The following is a 17435-nucleotide window of genomic DNA, read 5'->3' on the forward strand; positions in this document are numbered from 1 at the left end:
CAGTTCAGAAAACTCAATTGACATCACATAAACCTTGCAAACAAGCAGACACAAAAACCAGGAATAGGCTTATCGTTAAACCGAAATTCCCAACCTTTTTTGACACCTGAAACCCCAGCTTAACACTAAAGTTTCTTTACTAAGCTCCAAATCCATGTTCTGGCCTGAAACGTTGGTGAGACAGGCCAAAAACTGCATTATGTTTACCTGACGGACCATTAACCTTTACCTTCAACTGAATCTTGTGTAGGAATTCCTTTGCGGCTATATGCCTTTGGAAATGTAAATCAACTCCTCATCCATTAGGAAACACTTCAACAGTGACAGCCAGCCTTTCCAGAGTTTATAGTGCATAGTAAGCATGCTGCACATTAATGCACCGCAGCTGAGCATGCTTGACTGGTAATGCAATAAATTTCAATGTGCATGCATGTTATATAAATGCATAGTGCTTCATTAGAATGATGAAGTCAAAAGTTTGTGCAGAGCGTTCAAAAAGAAAATGTATTACCAATTTTTTTTTTTTTTTTTGTATGTCACTTCTTTGTCACTCAAACCAGAAACCAACGTTTTAGCTACATGAAAAAGATCTGAGCCGAGCATGGCAGCCACTCTTCATTCCTAGCCCTCAATGGGACCACTCAAGGAAGTGCCTGGTTAACGCAAAGAGCTGACATGTCACGATAGACACAAGGTCCACCCCTGAGCCCCAGCAGACCCCCAAATACGCCCAAGGTTATATCATCAAGCCTGGGTCAGCTGTATAATTGGGCTCAAGGTCACCAGGAGGATATGGAGCATGACAATGAGGCTCTAAAGTTACAGTCTTAAGCTGGGCACCAAGAGCTGCTAGTGAGGCATTACTGCAAGACCAAACGTCCCTTTTCAAAGTTCAAGGTCTGCGGTTATTCCAGAGTTGCCAACCAGCCACCAACTCCCTGCAAGAAAAGTAAGAATGGGTAAAAGAGGCATTGGGTATTATTTGTTGGGTTTAAAACTTTTAAGGCTAATAAGTGTCAGACACAGATGCTTCAAACTGTTGACAACCCTCCCTGTAGATTGAAATCACTGCTCCGTGTCATCCGTATCTTGAATGAATGAATTACCCTGAAACCAGCTGGAAGAGTAACATCTGGATTGCTCTTGGCACAAACTCCCAGAATCAACTTCTGCCACATCATAAAAGCCTTTACTGCAGTTGGCTCCCCCACAATACCACCAACAAAGCCCACAGAAGTGCCGACAAACCCGCACTGATGGATATTACCCAGCTCACAGCTGTCACTCAACCACCTGGACTCCAGAGACTCAAATTATAGAGAATGCGCAGACTGTGATTGCAAATTAGACACACATGTAGCAATATTTCTGATTACATTTTTTTAATAAAAGCATCATTGAACAGCGATAAAAAGATGATTAAAAACGTGTGTATGAAGTGTTTATGCCAAGTTTGGCTGGGAGTTGTACTGCACAACTTCCAAGGCGAGCAATAAAAACATTCAATAAAGAACGTACTTTTAATTCTGTCATATTCAGGATTTACCCCCTATCGTTACTATAAAAGCTTAACATAAGCCAGTTCATTAAGTTATTTTGTCCAAAACATGTAAGCAAGTGCAATTACAACTCTAGCAAGTCCCAGCGGGGAAGTCTTATGTCTTTTGTCATTGTCAAGATCCCTAAAATAGTTTTATAACAAAAATAAAATGGAAAGACAAATGTATTTAACCTCTTTGAGTAAAGCTACTGAGCTTGTGCAACGATGTGACTTTACAAAAGAAAAAGAAGACTTTCTCAGCTCTAAAGAACCATCTAAATGGCCTCTAAAGTACAATAAGTTGCTTTTTACTGATAGTCTTGTGTACCAAAAATTGATTTGCTGTAAAGTTAACTAGACTGATAACTTTGTTAGTTAAATAACTTTAGCAATAATGAAGAGATGCCCACCAATCTTTTCCAGGCAGATTTAGATTTTTCTCAAATGTACTGTATCTTTAAGACGTGAACCTCCTTTTATTGATTTGGTTACAGCTCTGTGTGTTGATGTCATGTTTGAAACGCCACTTTAATGGTTTAGACAACAATCTCAACTGAACTTTCATTTGTGTGTTGCCAGGCAGAGTTATTTAACTCATTGATAATACCATTAATTTTACAGACCCCGTGTTTTTTCTGTAAAGCTTTTGTTTGACAGCTAAGGTAAGAGAGGCTGTGTTGACAAGATGCAGGTATGACAGCTGCTTTGTAGCAAACTGGCTGTGTTTATGTGTCTAAGAGAAAGTCCCTGCACAAATCTGCACCCAAAGCGAACAGCAAAAACTTCCTGCACGTGAAGAGAGCCTGGAGCCAGGTAAGAAGCAATAACAACAGTCTGAGTAATTTCCCTCAGCTGTGTTAACACCAACAACTTTGCAGTGGCAACGGATCACTGAAGTGGTCATAAAAACAAATGCAGCACAAACATAAGTGGGGGGCGTGGGTGGTGTTGGTGCTGGTAGCTGGAAGGGAAAGCCAAACTGGGCTGAGGGAGGTGACATTAAGAAAAAGAAACTCGCGGCTGCCAACAGTTTCCTCTTAACTGTGCATGTGTTTGGGATTTACTCTAAATTTTGAACTTCCCCTGCACTTTTTAAACCTCAGTAGGAAATCACGACAACAGTGTCTCTAACTTCAATCCCTTGTCAATGAGCCAAAACTTCCCTCGGGATTTCTCTACAAAGTGCACGGCTTCAGCCACATTAGCTTTATCTCACAAGTCAGGAACAAAGAGAGTGCAGCAGTGCGTAGACTAATGTATCGTCAGGGTCATAACTTTCCCATCACCAGAACACCATGCATTGATGAAGGGCAGACTTTTGATTTTAACAGTTAGCTTCCTTAAGCCCTTCTTCAAGTGTCCCCTCTTGGGCTAAGATGACATTTCCTTTTCTTTCACAGTACAAAGAGAAACACTGGCTCTTGTTTTTTTGCCTTTTTGTTAAAGTAGTGGCTAAATGAACATGAAGTTGGAACACTGATAAAATCCTCTGTCATTTGCTAGGTGGTAACTAAGAAACGCTACACAAGTAATTGAAGTGGTATTAAAACTTAGCAGAGGGTGTTGTGTAGCGAAGTGAAAAATAATCTAAAACTTTTACTGACTTATGACTTTTAACTTCAGTGCTTTCTCTTGTTCAAACAACATAAAAACATCCCCTTACATTAACTTCTAATAAAATCCAAATCTAGCTACTGAACACTTTGCAAAACATATAAAATCAACTAAATCAGTCTGGAAGTAGTGAAAAGATCAAATGAATGTCACAGAAAACAACATATTTATCAGCCTTATGCGTGGCATATACTATCTGAAAACACATCCTAGACTTCACAGAGATCACTGATGAATTTCCCTCAACCTTACGTCAGTGAAACCCAATCCTCCTCTCCGTTTGCCCAAAGGATCAGCGCAGTGTTATCATTGTGTTTGGGCCAGTTAAGAGGCCAAGTCTCTGACGACTGAGCTGACCCCGTCAGGAAGGTGTCATTGTGCTCATGTGAGCTGCCGTGTGGTCACCGAGGCGTTAACACTCCCTTTGCCTATCAGACACTCAAAGAGACAAACACAACCACAAAGACAGGCAGCCACTTCACTAAACTCGAGGTATTTCCGAGATCTGTCAAGAGGTTCAAAGATGGCAAATCTACACAGAGGATGTCTGTTTACTTTTCAGTCAGAGCCTGATGGGATATTTGAGAATATTTGCTTGTATGAAACACAAAAACACTAAAAGTAAGTTAATTGGAGTTTAATTTATATCCTATAGTATTAAAATATAGCTGTAGCATCAGCATTGAGTATAAGCAATAACCACCAGCTAAATATAAATGCATCTGTGAGGTAATCCGTGAATCAATAAACCCATAACTGTGAAAAAAATGAACAAAGAGGACATTTATTAAACAAATGGTTCCTTTTGTGAAAGTTTTGTTTTTCCTCAAAGAGTCTAAAAAATAGAGCAGGAGTTATTGTTCCACACATTGAACTGACTCTTGGGCACAGAACGTTATTGTATTTATAAAAATCACAAAAAACTTTCATAAATAAGTGATCAGAGAAAAAGTTGCTTTTTATATTTATATATCAATGTGCAGCTAACTTGATGCTGATTTGTGGATGGTTGAATGCTTTGTAAAATAAAAATACTGTGCCAAGCAGAAATGTTGGAAATGTTTTCCAATGATAAAGAGTTCATAGTTATCACTCGGCCAAAACATTGATATGTTCTTTGGATATCAAACATAATGAAGTGATGCTTCTGACAATATATTCAGACATTAAATCTTAGTCTAAAAATCTTTAAAAAGGGGGTAAAAATCAAAAACAAACTATTATTTATATAACTGTGTGGATGCTGTTACTGGGCTTCAGTTTCACTTTAAATGGCAAAGGAAAATCGTAAGTGAGGTGGTAGCGAGTGCTGAGCCATTCAAAGGGAAGACAATGAGGCTGTGACACATGCTGACCTATAATTGCCAACAGCAGAGCGCTGACGGGCAGCGATTGGCTGCCTTTTAGGGCCCTGTGGCCTAAGAGGATGAGAGCCATCAGGCAATTGCAGAGATTCAGCAAATCACTGTCAGATGCCACAGGCTTGGATGCTCTAAACTAAATAAAAATTTGCATCAGCATCAGGTTTGAAAAGCATGGAAGTCTTTAAAAAAATACTGTTAATGCTCAAAAAGTAATGAGGCTGAAGGAATGCTGGCTTAGCTTTCATTCACTGAGTTACACAGGGAAAAAAAGGCTGTTTGTTCATGTTTGATAAACGCATTAATGTGGAGATAGAGACAGCAGTTAGCAAAGAAGAGTTTGGGTGATGTCCATGCATCGCTGCTCTGCCAGTACAGATTAGGTAAAGTCTATTTAAACCGTAATAGCACATTTTCTTAAATCGCTGCCAAACCTCCACAGCCTAACAAGCTTTGAAGATGTTCTAGAAAACTGTTCCTATTAGCTCGTCAGGCGTTTTCTGATGTCTTAATGCAGGTCAGCTCTCAGTCCTGCAGCTGCACAGAGAAAGACAGACCAGGAAAGCATAAGGGGGGCTGGGTGGGTATGTGTGGAATAAAACCAGAATCAGCAGCTCTGCCTCAGCTTCTTTCCTTATCTGCTCACACAGCCACTCAGATAGAGACACAGCCAAGCTTTCTTGGCTTCTCTTCCTTCACTGGAGAGGTGTGTGTCTCCTTCCATCCACACCTCTGCGTGACGCCAGACACACATCAAGCAGCAGCAGCCACAACCGGCACATTTAATTGGCCAGCTGTCTGAGTGGTCAGAGCTACTAATTTCTTTAGAGGTGGCACGCTTTTAACGGCTTCACAAATCGTTTAGCAGCGCATATTATATGTACAGTAAGTGTGCGAGCATGAGTCACATTAAAATATCACAGAGTTGTCCTTGCCCTTATGTTCCCACTGAACTGAATCTGCACTTTCCCATTTCTCCTCTAGGACGTTCATTGATGAAAAATTCAACATATGATAATAGGGAGCATGTGAGCGAGGCTTGGCTTGCAGGGCAGCGATGCAGCCGAGTCCCATAAACTAATTACCTATGCTGATTTGTTTATCAAACAAAAGCCCTGCACACTTTTCTCTCTGTTGCTGCTGTAATGCTGTTAAATCCCTCTTTTAGTGCACACATCGTTGTGTAAATGGAGTGTGAATGTGCTTTTTTTAATGTGTGTGTGGTAGGTAACATCTCTGGATAACATGGTGTGTAAACACAGACATCAGTATAGAATGACCGAAGCTGCCACAGCGGAGGTGAGTCAGGACGGTCTGAGCATGAAGAAAATGATGAAGGACCATCAGGTTAATGCTATTAGAGGAGATGCATTTACATTACAAGAGTTTATGTCGGTCCATTGTACTTCAGTGCAAAGTGATAGCTGGTACACAAACAATGGACTTATACTGTTAACACCTACAAACAGAAAAACAGTGTTATGAGGAGCCTATCACAGACACGTATTATCATTTTCTAAATAAATATGCATGTCCTATTTCAAAGATGGTGACTCACTCATTGTCGAAAGTTCTTAACAGTGCAATAAAAAAGCAAAAATGATTTAAATTTAGGTTTGTATTGCAACTTGTATTCAAAGCTTTATTTCATTTTACAAATTGCTACTAATGGAAATCCCTACTTCCTTTAATCACACCGCTGCCACCCCAGTTCAATTTATTTTACTTATACACCCATTAGCCATCATGTTATGACTTCAAACCTCCCGTCAGCAGTGGTTCCTCCAAAAACTGCTGAAGAACTGCTCAACAAACACAGCTGAGGTGTTCAAAGAGCCTCAAAACTCTACAAAACACTGATCTGACCCGATCTGATGGGAGCTGTGGCACAAAGGATCTGATGCCAACAGGTACCACAACTAAACACATCCCTGAAACATCTTTGTTCATGTTCTGACTGCTCGGGATGTTTTTGGTGGAAAGGGGGCCTAATCAATCAACTTTAGGCTTGTTTTTCTGTAAATATGATTGAAAGAATTTATAGCTGTGGGAAGCTTATTTAGGCTTACTCCTGTTTTTTAATGAAAATGACGAGTTTGTCTGGTTGCAGCATCTGCCAACAACACAAACTCCGATTGGCTAGTACTTGTTGCCTTTGTTGACTGGGTCAGTTAGTTTACTTGGTCATCCTGGGGAAAAAAATATTGCACAATATCTGCACTTGGTACAACTGACACTCAGCCAGGTTCCTTCTTTTTCTGCAGAAAATCACACAAATCATAAAAAAACACACAGAGACAAGCACTGAGGCATACAGTGTACGCAGCACAACGGCATTTAATTGGAATTATTTGACATAACTCCAAAGCTCAGATGTATGGGTGCCACGCAGTTTCAGGAAATCTATGTAAAAGTATTTTAAAAACTACTATTCAGTATTTTTATTTTGATGTCTTAAATTATTTGACTCAGCCCCAGTGATATGAAAATAGTGTATTAGCTTAACCATTAAAGGCCCGACGCTGCCTTTTGCTTCAGTAGATCGAGCCCACACGGGACTGTCGTGTCAACAGCTCCTCCACTTATGTAAACATGACCTCTGTTAGACTAACAACAGTCTGAAAAAATTCTAATGTAATCTCATTCCAGGGGGACCTGCCACAAAATCAGATCAGGAACTGAATGTGTGTATGTCTGTGTGTGTCTCTCTCTCTCTTTATATATATATGTGTGTGTGTGTGTACCAAACACATGGCTTAGCAGAGACAGAAAGACGTTCTATGACGCATTCTTAACTTTGGTTTAAAGATAAATTATGGGGCTGTGCAGCTCAGCGGACTGAAGCTGGGCTCCATGTGTTCCTGTCATCACGGGGTCAAAACCAGCACAAGACCTCCGCTAGACATCATTTGTTTTCCTCCCAAATTTCCTGTCATGTTCCACTGTGGAGTATCTACTGAAGCAGAGGTTTCCTTAAACAGAATATCTGGGCTCTCCTCACATAATTCCCACTGATGTTGTCATTCCTCAAAAAGAAGACATCTGCTATTATTCATTTCTCTGTAGCATGACAAAGCATCATGACACGTCACTGACAGAATGTCTAAAACACAGTAATCCATCACAGAGAAAAAGGTTTTTGCCACACTGAATAACTTCGCTGTTTATTCACATTAGTGTTTGTAATATTATACACTTCTCTCAATGTTTTCTGATGCCACTTTAGACAGAAAACTCCTGAAATTACATGTCATCAAACAAACTTTGTTATCACACTTACCGAACTGTGCTTCTGTCTTGTTAGAAAAATATCTTATGAACAACTGGGAGAGGTTTGGCTATAAAAAATGTCTATAACTTACAGATATTGAGCTAAAATTCAGTGTCATAGTAGTGAGAGTCATCCCTAATACACGCTTCAGATGCTACAGATTGCACAAGAACTTTGTTTAAAATTTGGGTATTTCATATGGGAGTCAGCTCTGTCTGACATGTTAGCAAAATATCTTGTGAACCACTGGATAGACTTTAATGAAACTCCTAGACCTTAGAAAATAAAAGGCTGGGTATAATGCAGGTCTGTTCTACAGATATTGGGCTGAAATCTGGTATGTTTGTAGCTAAAAGTTTTCCCCAACACAAATTCCAGCCACTTGCAGATTGCGTACGATGTTGTGTGCAATTACACATCACATTATTTTGAAAATTTGACCAAAAAGGCTAAAACTCCGTACATTTTCATGATTAGATTATCTCAGTTTAAAACTCTGGTATAAAAGACTCCAACAAAGGAATGCTAGGCCTTTTTTTTTAGTTTTTGCTTCCAAAAATTCTTCTTGCATTCTTAAAATTTTTTTACACAGTTCTGAAAACGAGTTACCAAACTCGAGCCATCTTTATCTTTTTAAAGCTGGATGGTACCACCATCCAGCTTTAAAAAGATAAAGATGGCTCAAAGTGAGATGTCTGTGAACACTATCCTTTATTTACAGTAATTATTTAGTCATTGTTCCTAAAATCATTCAGAACATCATTCCCGAAACAACAAGAAACCAGCTCCAGAACATTTTTAGTTGTTTCCTAAAGTCTCATGCATTGACAGCACAATTCTTCTGTTTAGATGCTTTTCTGGGAGGAGGTGTGTGAGATTAGTCTGCTGCAGAAAAATATGGAGCAATCATGAGTAAAAACCTGTTTTAGTGTCAGGGTGGAGGAAAGATTTTTAGCCTGGGAACCAGATGAATCTAAAAGCTTGTATTTGCAATGCTCTGCAGAATTCATGTACTTCCCCTTCTTGAGTTAAATCTGATTTCAGATAGAATTCCCCGGGTTATACCAATCAAAGACATTTATATAAAATAGGCTGGGTTTTACATGTAACTCTACAAAGGACGGATGTGAACGCATGCCACTAAGAGCAACATTGCTCATTTTGGTTTTCTGATTAGTATCCAGCTGAATCCAAAAGTAATTTGCCTGTAGGTTGTAATAAAAATCCTTCAGAAAATCCATGGGTTTTTTTTGCATTTGTGAATATGTCTTGTGATGTCAATTTGAAAGACTCCTATTTCACCCAGACAACGCCCTTCAGTGTGGAAACAAGCAAACCCACGAGCGGCTCATGAAAGACTGTTAAATCCTAATGTGTCTGTGCCAAAATCTGGACCTGAACCCAGCGAAGCATCTCAAGAGAACATGGCTGAAAGTGGCTGAGCTCTGACATCCTCAATCCAAACTGGTTGATCCTGAATGTTTCTGTCGAGCAAAATGTGGGAAACCTGCAGAGGAAAGGTGTGCCAAGCATCATTCCCAAAAGGACTTGAGGATTATATTGCTGCCAGAGGTGGTTTAGATTGAGCGAGAAAGTTTATTTTGAACATTTATACAAACAGTAAAGTGGCCTGTAACGACAAAAATATGCTAAGTAAAGAAAATTAATAATTAAGTACAGGAAAAATAAAACAAAAACAAACAGTGAAAACATGTTTTTGTTGTGCCAATATGGAGGACTGAGTGCAAGTAGATGACAAAGATAAGTCTGAAACATAAAAAAATTGGAAGAACTTGAAAGAATCTGAGTTTTTTCAGAATGTACTGATAATGCACTCAAAAAACAGGAGAAATTGTTCCAATTCAAACATGCAGTGAAACCCCGGTCGTGCAGTTTGTTTGCTGTGTCTGATTCAGAGAAAATAACTTCTGTTGACACAGTTTACTAGAAGCTCACACTTCAATGACCTCGCCGCTGGCAGGCCTCTGCAGACCTTTCACCGTGCGCCAACAACACAGCCCAAAAAGCAACAAAAGAGCCTGCTCAACAGAGCTCTGGCTTTTCGACACACTTAGAATCTCCTGGAAAACAATACCACTCTGTGCTCCACCTGGAAACCTGACAGAATATTATCCCATTAGACATGCTTCATTTACAGTCCAGTCTTGCCTACATATGAAAGGCAACAAATTAGGTCTAGAGATAGAGATCCCAGCTGTAGCTTTAAACCTGCGAATGGTCACGTATTACTGGTCTGAATGCACTGAAAGCAATCAGTGTGACCTTGGAGTAGAAAATTCCTGATTTATCAGACCAGTGTGCTTTTATCTAGAATATTAAAACTGATAAATTATTGGTTCAGCAAAACTGTTACCTCAATCCCAAAACACCTTTCCAATTAACAGAAGCATTTTCTTCTTCTGTCCCCAGCATTCGGTCCAGTTGTATGACTGATATAGCTTTTGGGCACCAAATACTCTGAATTGCAATCCAGAAATAGTTGACGGTTTGGCCATGAATCACATAGTTGTAAATCAATTTAAAACCATTAAAAAATAAGGCCACTGCATGCTTTTCCATCACCCTGAGGGCATTTCATTTTCAGCATGAGCTAAATATTCCTCCAACAGTGAAAGTTTAGAGACTCTGTCATCATCAGGCTAATTGCTCCACTGTGTAAAATGTGTGAGGTATAAGGTGGGAATGTAAAACACGTCAGAGAGCATGGATGGCTTTTACATGCCATGAATCAACAGCTCGCCAAGATGTGTTTTGACACAGCTCCAAGACGGGGGGGTGGGGGGGGGAGACAGAACCCTGAATGTTACATGAGGGTGGAAATAAATCTGCAGGGCTTTATTTCCAGGTCAGTAGACTGAAACATGTCAACATATGGGTGATGAAAGTGATAAAGGTACCAATTTTTATAAACCGGTTTCTCAAAAGATATTTTTTATAGAGTAAGTGGTACCAAATTTTTTTCTGAGCAGATTTGTAACTGAATTTGTGAAATATGAACTGTTAAAAGGCATCATTTTGGTGTCTAATAGGCATTAACAATCAAGTTGTTATAAAAGTTCAAAGACATTTTTCCTTTAATTAGATATCAACTATTTCAAAATGTTTCAAGACATCAACTTTAAATACAAATACACATTTAAACGTGATGATAAAGTGATGTGCAGCTATGTGTGTGATCATGTAACGGTCTATGTTTACAAATATTGAACAAATAAAAACAGTTTGCAACAGTACTTTGTTAATTCTTTCAATCCCCGAGGTGCCATCAAAATCTCAATTTATACATTTTTTACAAATATATGCTGCCACCCTGCAGCGGTTAAAGCTGTCGCCTCGCAGAAAGAAGGTTGCAGGTTCTCCACCTGGCCTTTCTGTGTGGAGTTTGCGTGTTCTCCCTGTGCATGAGTAGGTTTTCTCCGAGTGCTCCGGTTTCCTCCAGACCAGAAACATGCATGTTAGGTTATTTGGTAAAGGGTGAGAGTGAGAGTGAGAATGGCTGTCTGTCTCGTTTTGTCCAAAGCTGTTTACAGTTTGTGTATTACAAACCTAAAAATACAACAAAAGAGGCTCTGAATTGTTGAGATGTTTAAATATTACCCTAAACAATCAGAAAATGTTTCACTTCAGAGCCTAAAACTCTAAGTAACTTTTAATTGCTTGCCATCAATTGCATGTCTACATCACATATGCTGCACAAGATTTCACACAGGCCACACCATGATGTGTAAACTATGATCGTCTCATTGTGCAGCTTTCTCAGCTCACAGGTCATAACACAGAGATTCAAGCTGAGTCTTCTCTTACATATTGTATACAGTACATTCCAGCCTTGCATGTTCCCTCAGGATCTTTTCTTGAATGGGGAGACGGATGTTTATGCAGTTGCTATGGTGAGGGGTCTCCTTAAGTAAAGGAGCTGGAGAGGTGTAGCATGATTCACATCACCCTTTTAGACCGTCATCAAACAGCCTCAGTTGTGTCAGCTGCTGAAATACCACTGCCACATCCGGGTGGGAGGAACCATTTGGGAATGAGGACAAATGATGAAAAGTATACCAATAATTTATTTTCATAAAAAATGCCTTTTCACCTCCAAACAACTCGGGGAAATCTTGATAGTTTCCTCACATAATGGTAAAATAAATATTCCCACAAATGAGGATATCTTAAAAACATTACAGTTAGGAGTCATAATTTTAGATCCAGTGTAGTATTACGTTCAAGTCCATGTTTCCTTCATTGCAGGATATTGTATTTCCATAAATATGAATCCATTTTCCCACAGACATAAACATATAAACTTGGACAAAAAGGAGAAAACTGGTTTGAGTTTCTTCTGTTTCTATAGTTAGCAGTGCCTGGGATACATCTATAAAAATTCACAAGGACATTGTGTGGCCATATTTAAGGAGGCCATGGCTCTAATTATCAATTAACTGGGTTATTTTTCTCTCTTAACTCAGCCAGGCAGCACATATGTGCAGTTATGTGTGCAGGATGCATTGATTAAAGCTAATAAAGTACTTTAGTTCCACCATTCACAAGCAATTTCCTGTAAAAGTAGCAATGTTTCCTGGTTTATTGTTCACTTCATGGCGCAAAAACAAAATTTAAAACACTCACATGAAAACAATTAAAAACATATTTAATGTACTGTAGTTTTCAGAGTTAATGCTTGCTCAAGGCTACAGGTAGAATTAGAGGAACACGTGCACCTTTGACACCTGAAGTTGGCTGATAAAATGAGCAGTTTCGGTGCTCTGAAATCCTTGAGGTGCAGATCTGACGCTCTGCCTGGCCCCTTCTTTAAACATTTGTCTTCATCTTCAGTATGGCTCCTGGTTCTGGTCTTGCCTCCAGCTCCTCATTGCTCGCTTGATGATTAAATGCATTTTGATTTGTCGGGGCCATGTTGTAAACTTCCTGTGTGGTTGCACCGTCAGTTCTGTGTTCTGCACCGCCGCTCCCCAAAGGACTTGCGTGAACACCATTATTATCCCTGCAAATTAGCCCAGTTAACCTGCCCCTGCTCCAGCTCACTCTTTGTTAACCCCTCATTTTTCACCGTGTCTGGACCACAGACCAAAGGACTGTGGAGGCCGGTGTCCCCCCACCGCACAAAAAATACTCACTGCAGTTTCGAGCCACCCCCGTCCCCCCAAATCCTAACCTCTGTGAATATTAAACAGCACCAACTGCAGGTATGCCTCAGCTAAATTGGCAGCAGATGTTGTTGAAGGGATTTGGTTGTGAGGTGTTTTGTCTGCAGTAAAACATCGTGGGCCTGACAGGTCCTGCGGTCAGCATCTAAGGTGAAATGGCACAAGGGCGATGAAGACCTTTGGTAATTTGCTTGGTGCTTAATGCTCAACTATCCATTCGTTGGTCACTCATGGGAAAATGTATGAGATGGTTAGAGAGCTGGAATACTTCTGGTGTAACGTGTGTTTGATCTATTCCATCCATCTTAAATAATCTGGTCACAAATATTGTCCTGTACATGCACCGTTTTTGTCAAATAGGTTCTCAAATTTAGTTCAAGATGTGGAAAATATCCCAACTAACAAGCAGCTTACATTTTTAACATGGGCAAGAATCAACATTTAAAAAAAAAAACCCTACACATGGCGCAGGAATGGAAAATGTTGCTTATCGACTGCCAGTCATGTCAGTTTGAACAGAAACAGGCCTGAGACGTCTGGGAAAAAGATGAATGACTGGTGCGAAAAGAAAATGATTTCGTAGTTTCTTCCAAATTCTAAACCAACATTTTGCCCCAGGCCACGACTGCCGACATAAACTGTGGCACATGTGATTTCTTGCTCCCAGCCCAAATTATGATGGTTTGGACTACTGGTGCTCTGGCTCCGCGGGTCCTCAGAGGCGGCGCAACAGGAACTGGTTTGGGGCCAAAATGAATCAATAGATCGTAACGGCAAAGAATGTTATAATTAGCCTTGTCTTCATATAATTGTTGAGTGAGCTGAAAGCAAACTTTTGAAAGTTTGCTGCAAAGAAAACGTAAATCAGGCACATTTTCTGGTAAACCAAATAAACTATAAAGAGCATATTTGCAGTTCAAATTTGTTTTTCATGGATGTAATAAATGTGCATCAAATAACATGACTACTGATTATAAATAATATATAGAGGGGGTATATTCTTAACACATCCCAGACTATTAAAACATATGTGTTTAAATATATCATATTAATTAGTCATAGAAACCCAGAGTTTATTATCATCCAACTCTGCAGTTTGGCTCCATGAAGCCTTTTGGGATTGTTTTCAACTTGTTGCTTTATTTTTACAACCTACAACTGTATTCTTTTAGGTTTTAAATTCAGTGTTTTTAATTAAAATAAAATAAGACCTAATGTACAATTTCTGTCTAACACCAAATGGCTAATTGGTGCAAAGTTATAGCAGCTAAATGTGTTTCCAGATACTTCACTTTGGAGACAAAAAGAAAATAGTAACAGCAGTACAGATTTGAAGAACTGTCATCAGATTTAGGTCTGTTTAATGCATTAACTTAGCTAACGTGTCATTTGAGCGTGAGAAGCTAATATGCCCCTAAGTGGCCAAAAACTGAATTAAACGTTTAACGTGTAACTTTTAGGGAAACCTGTGGTCAGAGAAGTAAAGTTCAAAACTGGATTTTATCAGGGTTGAACTCTAGGAAATTTAGACAGCATGTTCTCTTTTTTGCAGATATAATGTTTCTATGGTGGCCCAGAGTGAATAAACCAAACTCTGGTTCTGCAAAAGGTCCTTCCCATTTTAGGTGAGTGGGACTGAAATTTTAGGTGTTTGAACTCAGTAACTTTACAATTTGGACACTTTTCAACTGATGCTTTTTTAAAAATATACTAAATAAAGCCAACAGGTCATTGTGCTCAGTTGATAGTTGATTTTTCTCACTTTCTCTGAAGGAACCTTCACCTCCATCCATCAGTCCATCCATTTTCTTCACCCATTTCTCCTTTCCAGGTCACGGGGAGCTGCTGTCTGTCTCCAGTCGTCAGTGTGCGAGGGGCGGAGGACACCCTGGACAGGTCGCAGGTCCATCACAGGGACACATAGAGACAAACAATCATTCACACTCACACCTAGGGACAATTTTAGAGTTACCAATTAACCTAACATGCGTGTTTTTGGTCTGTGGGAGGAAACCAGAGTACACCCAGGTGTGCACAGGGAGAACATGTAAACTCCACCCAGAGAGGCTCCAGGTTAGGAAGCAAACCTGCAACCTTCTTGCTGGGAGGCCACAGCTCTAACCACTGCACTGCTGTGCTCCTGGATCATGGCATTCTCTGCTAGATTTTAGTTCATTCTTATAGTGTATTCATGTGAAAGACTGTAGGTTATCTATTACCAAAGGAATTCAAAGGAACAATCAGTTTAAGTGCTGCATTGGGTGGTGAGACCATTTTCTAGAACTCTGTAATAGATTTTTCTTTTTTTACTGATAAGGAACCACTACATTGTCAAAAAATACACAGCCTTCATATTTATATATAGGTAAAAGAAGGAAGCAGCCCATTCACTGACAGTGTGAAGCTTACATGAGCACTTCATTCAAGGGTGATCAAGATCCATGCCGGCCATCTGCCAAGAATCCAATTCAGCAAATGGTTGGATCTGTGTAAGCCTTAAGCTGAAAATAAAGTCACAATGCTTAAAACGATGCTTACATCCTTTAATGGGTATGAAAGCCTCTGCAGAAGAATACAAATCCTGCCTGCTTTTTTTTTTCTTTAGTTCTCTGAAGCCCCGACTTTTATCTGCTTCCATCCAGCATGCCCTGTGAAATTGATTAATTGAACACTTTGGGACAAAGGGGAAACTTTTATTAACTTTGGCGTGACTAAACCACAGTGTGGAGTTAGGGGAGCTTTAAAAAGCTGCTTTTCCTTATCTTCTAATCACAAGAACTAAAAAGGTTTGCCAAAAAAACGAAGATGTCAGAAAGTCACATAGATGGCGGATCAAGATGAGGAGTCTCGTGTCGGTGTGTGCCACCTGCTTTGGGACCGAGGTGAGGGAAGTTTGGGGTAAACCTGAGGTCGTAGCTGTCAGCAGCCTCTCAGTCATACAGGCCAACTGGGACTGCAGTTATGAGGAGGGCAGAAACTGAAGCAATTAAACGATGAGGGACGTGAGGGTAACACTGTCACTACCGCTATTTTCATTCAACACTGCATGCCTTATAAACTCTGAGCCATGGCGTGTGTTTGTATGCGTAAACATTCTTTTAGGTAGTTTTCTCTCAGGACTGCAGCCTCGTCTTTCGTGGCGCTCCCACAGTGGAAGGCTGTCCACGACCCCTGCGAAAAGAGAAGGATGCCCACTTCCTTCCACCCTCAGGCATGCCAGTTCTACCACAAGGGAAAAGGGGCCCCTTAATTTATTATTTGTTCCCCTCTTGTTAAGGAAATACTTTCTCAATAGCTCTTTCTCTTTTGTATATTTTTACTGTTCTTATTTTGTTCCTTGATCCAGCCCTGTCCTCTCTTATTTATTTGCTTTCTAAACACCAGCTTGGTTCGCTGCATTCAAGCTGCCGAGAAGAGACTTTAAAAAATGACTTCTGTCCTCTGAGAGGACAGTGTTTATTTGCTTGAGCAAACCTGAAGGGATACATGTATTTTAGGTATACCTATGTGCAGGTGACAGCTGAGTTGAATCATGCGAGCTGACCTCGGTTAGCGTTACCTTAGGCTTTAATCAGATTCCTCTGCTGCAGATTGAAGATATGTCGACTGATATAACGAGCTCAGATGTCATAATTTATCAGCCGGGCCCTGCCACTCTTAATGTAAACCCATTTCTGCACCATGTGAACTTAATTGGATGTTTTGTTCGTACCACATGTTGAGCGAAATGGTTTCTTTCAGTCAATCACACAGATGCAGTTAATCTTATTCCAGCTCTCATTTATTTAATGTACTGACATCTTGTGAGCTTTGGTCTAGTTGGGCTGCATTCTTACCTCGTCTTTCCTTAAAAAAAAGAAAAAAAGAAAAGAAAAGAAATCTTAAAATGCCATTAAAAAGTGAAGCTATTGCCCGACCACTGATAATTGACTCAGACAATCTTTATTTTTGAAGTGCTGCAGTCCTCCCAGAGGGGTTAACATGCACTTTTCTCATCTGTTATATATAATTAATAAAATAAGACCGCAGGAGTCTCCACAATCTAAATATCAAGAACCTTTGAAATATTTAATTGGTTATAAAATAAACTATAAATCCAAACTTTACAAATACAAAATTCATATTTTTATTACATTTTTTGTCAAAGTACAAATGGATCTGTTACCCTCTGAGATTTGGCTGATGACTCTTTGTTCAGTTTATGTATCGTTGATATTTTCAAAATAAGAATTTACAAAGAAATTTTAATTTAACCTAACATCTCCACACCTTTGGTCAGAATGAATAACTCTTGTCTCAAAGGTGCCAGCATTTGATGGGAACACAGTTAACAAAAAAATTATATCCATGATCTATTTTTACTTGCTAAATTTATTTGGAATAATCTGCATATTGTTAACATTAACAGCAATGTTTAGAGTCCTTTTACCTGTTAGGAAATTGATTGGCTGAGCATGTCTAAAAGG

This window comes from Kryptolebias marmoratus, linkage group LG9 (assembly GCF_001649575.2).
Source record: "Kryptolebias marmoratus isolate JLee-2015 linkage group LG9, ASM164957v2, whole genome shotgun sequence".
NCBI lineage: Eukaryota > Metazoa > Chordata > Actinopteri > Cyprinodontiformes > Rivulidae > Kryptolebias > Kryptolebias marmoratus.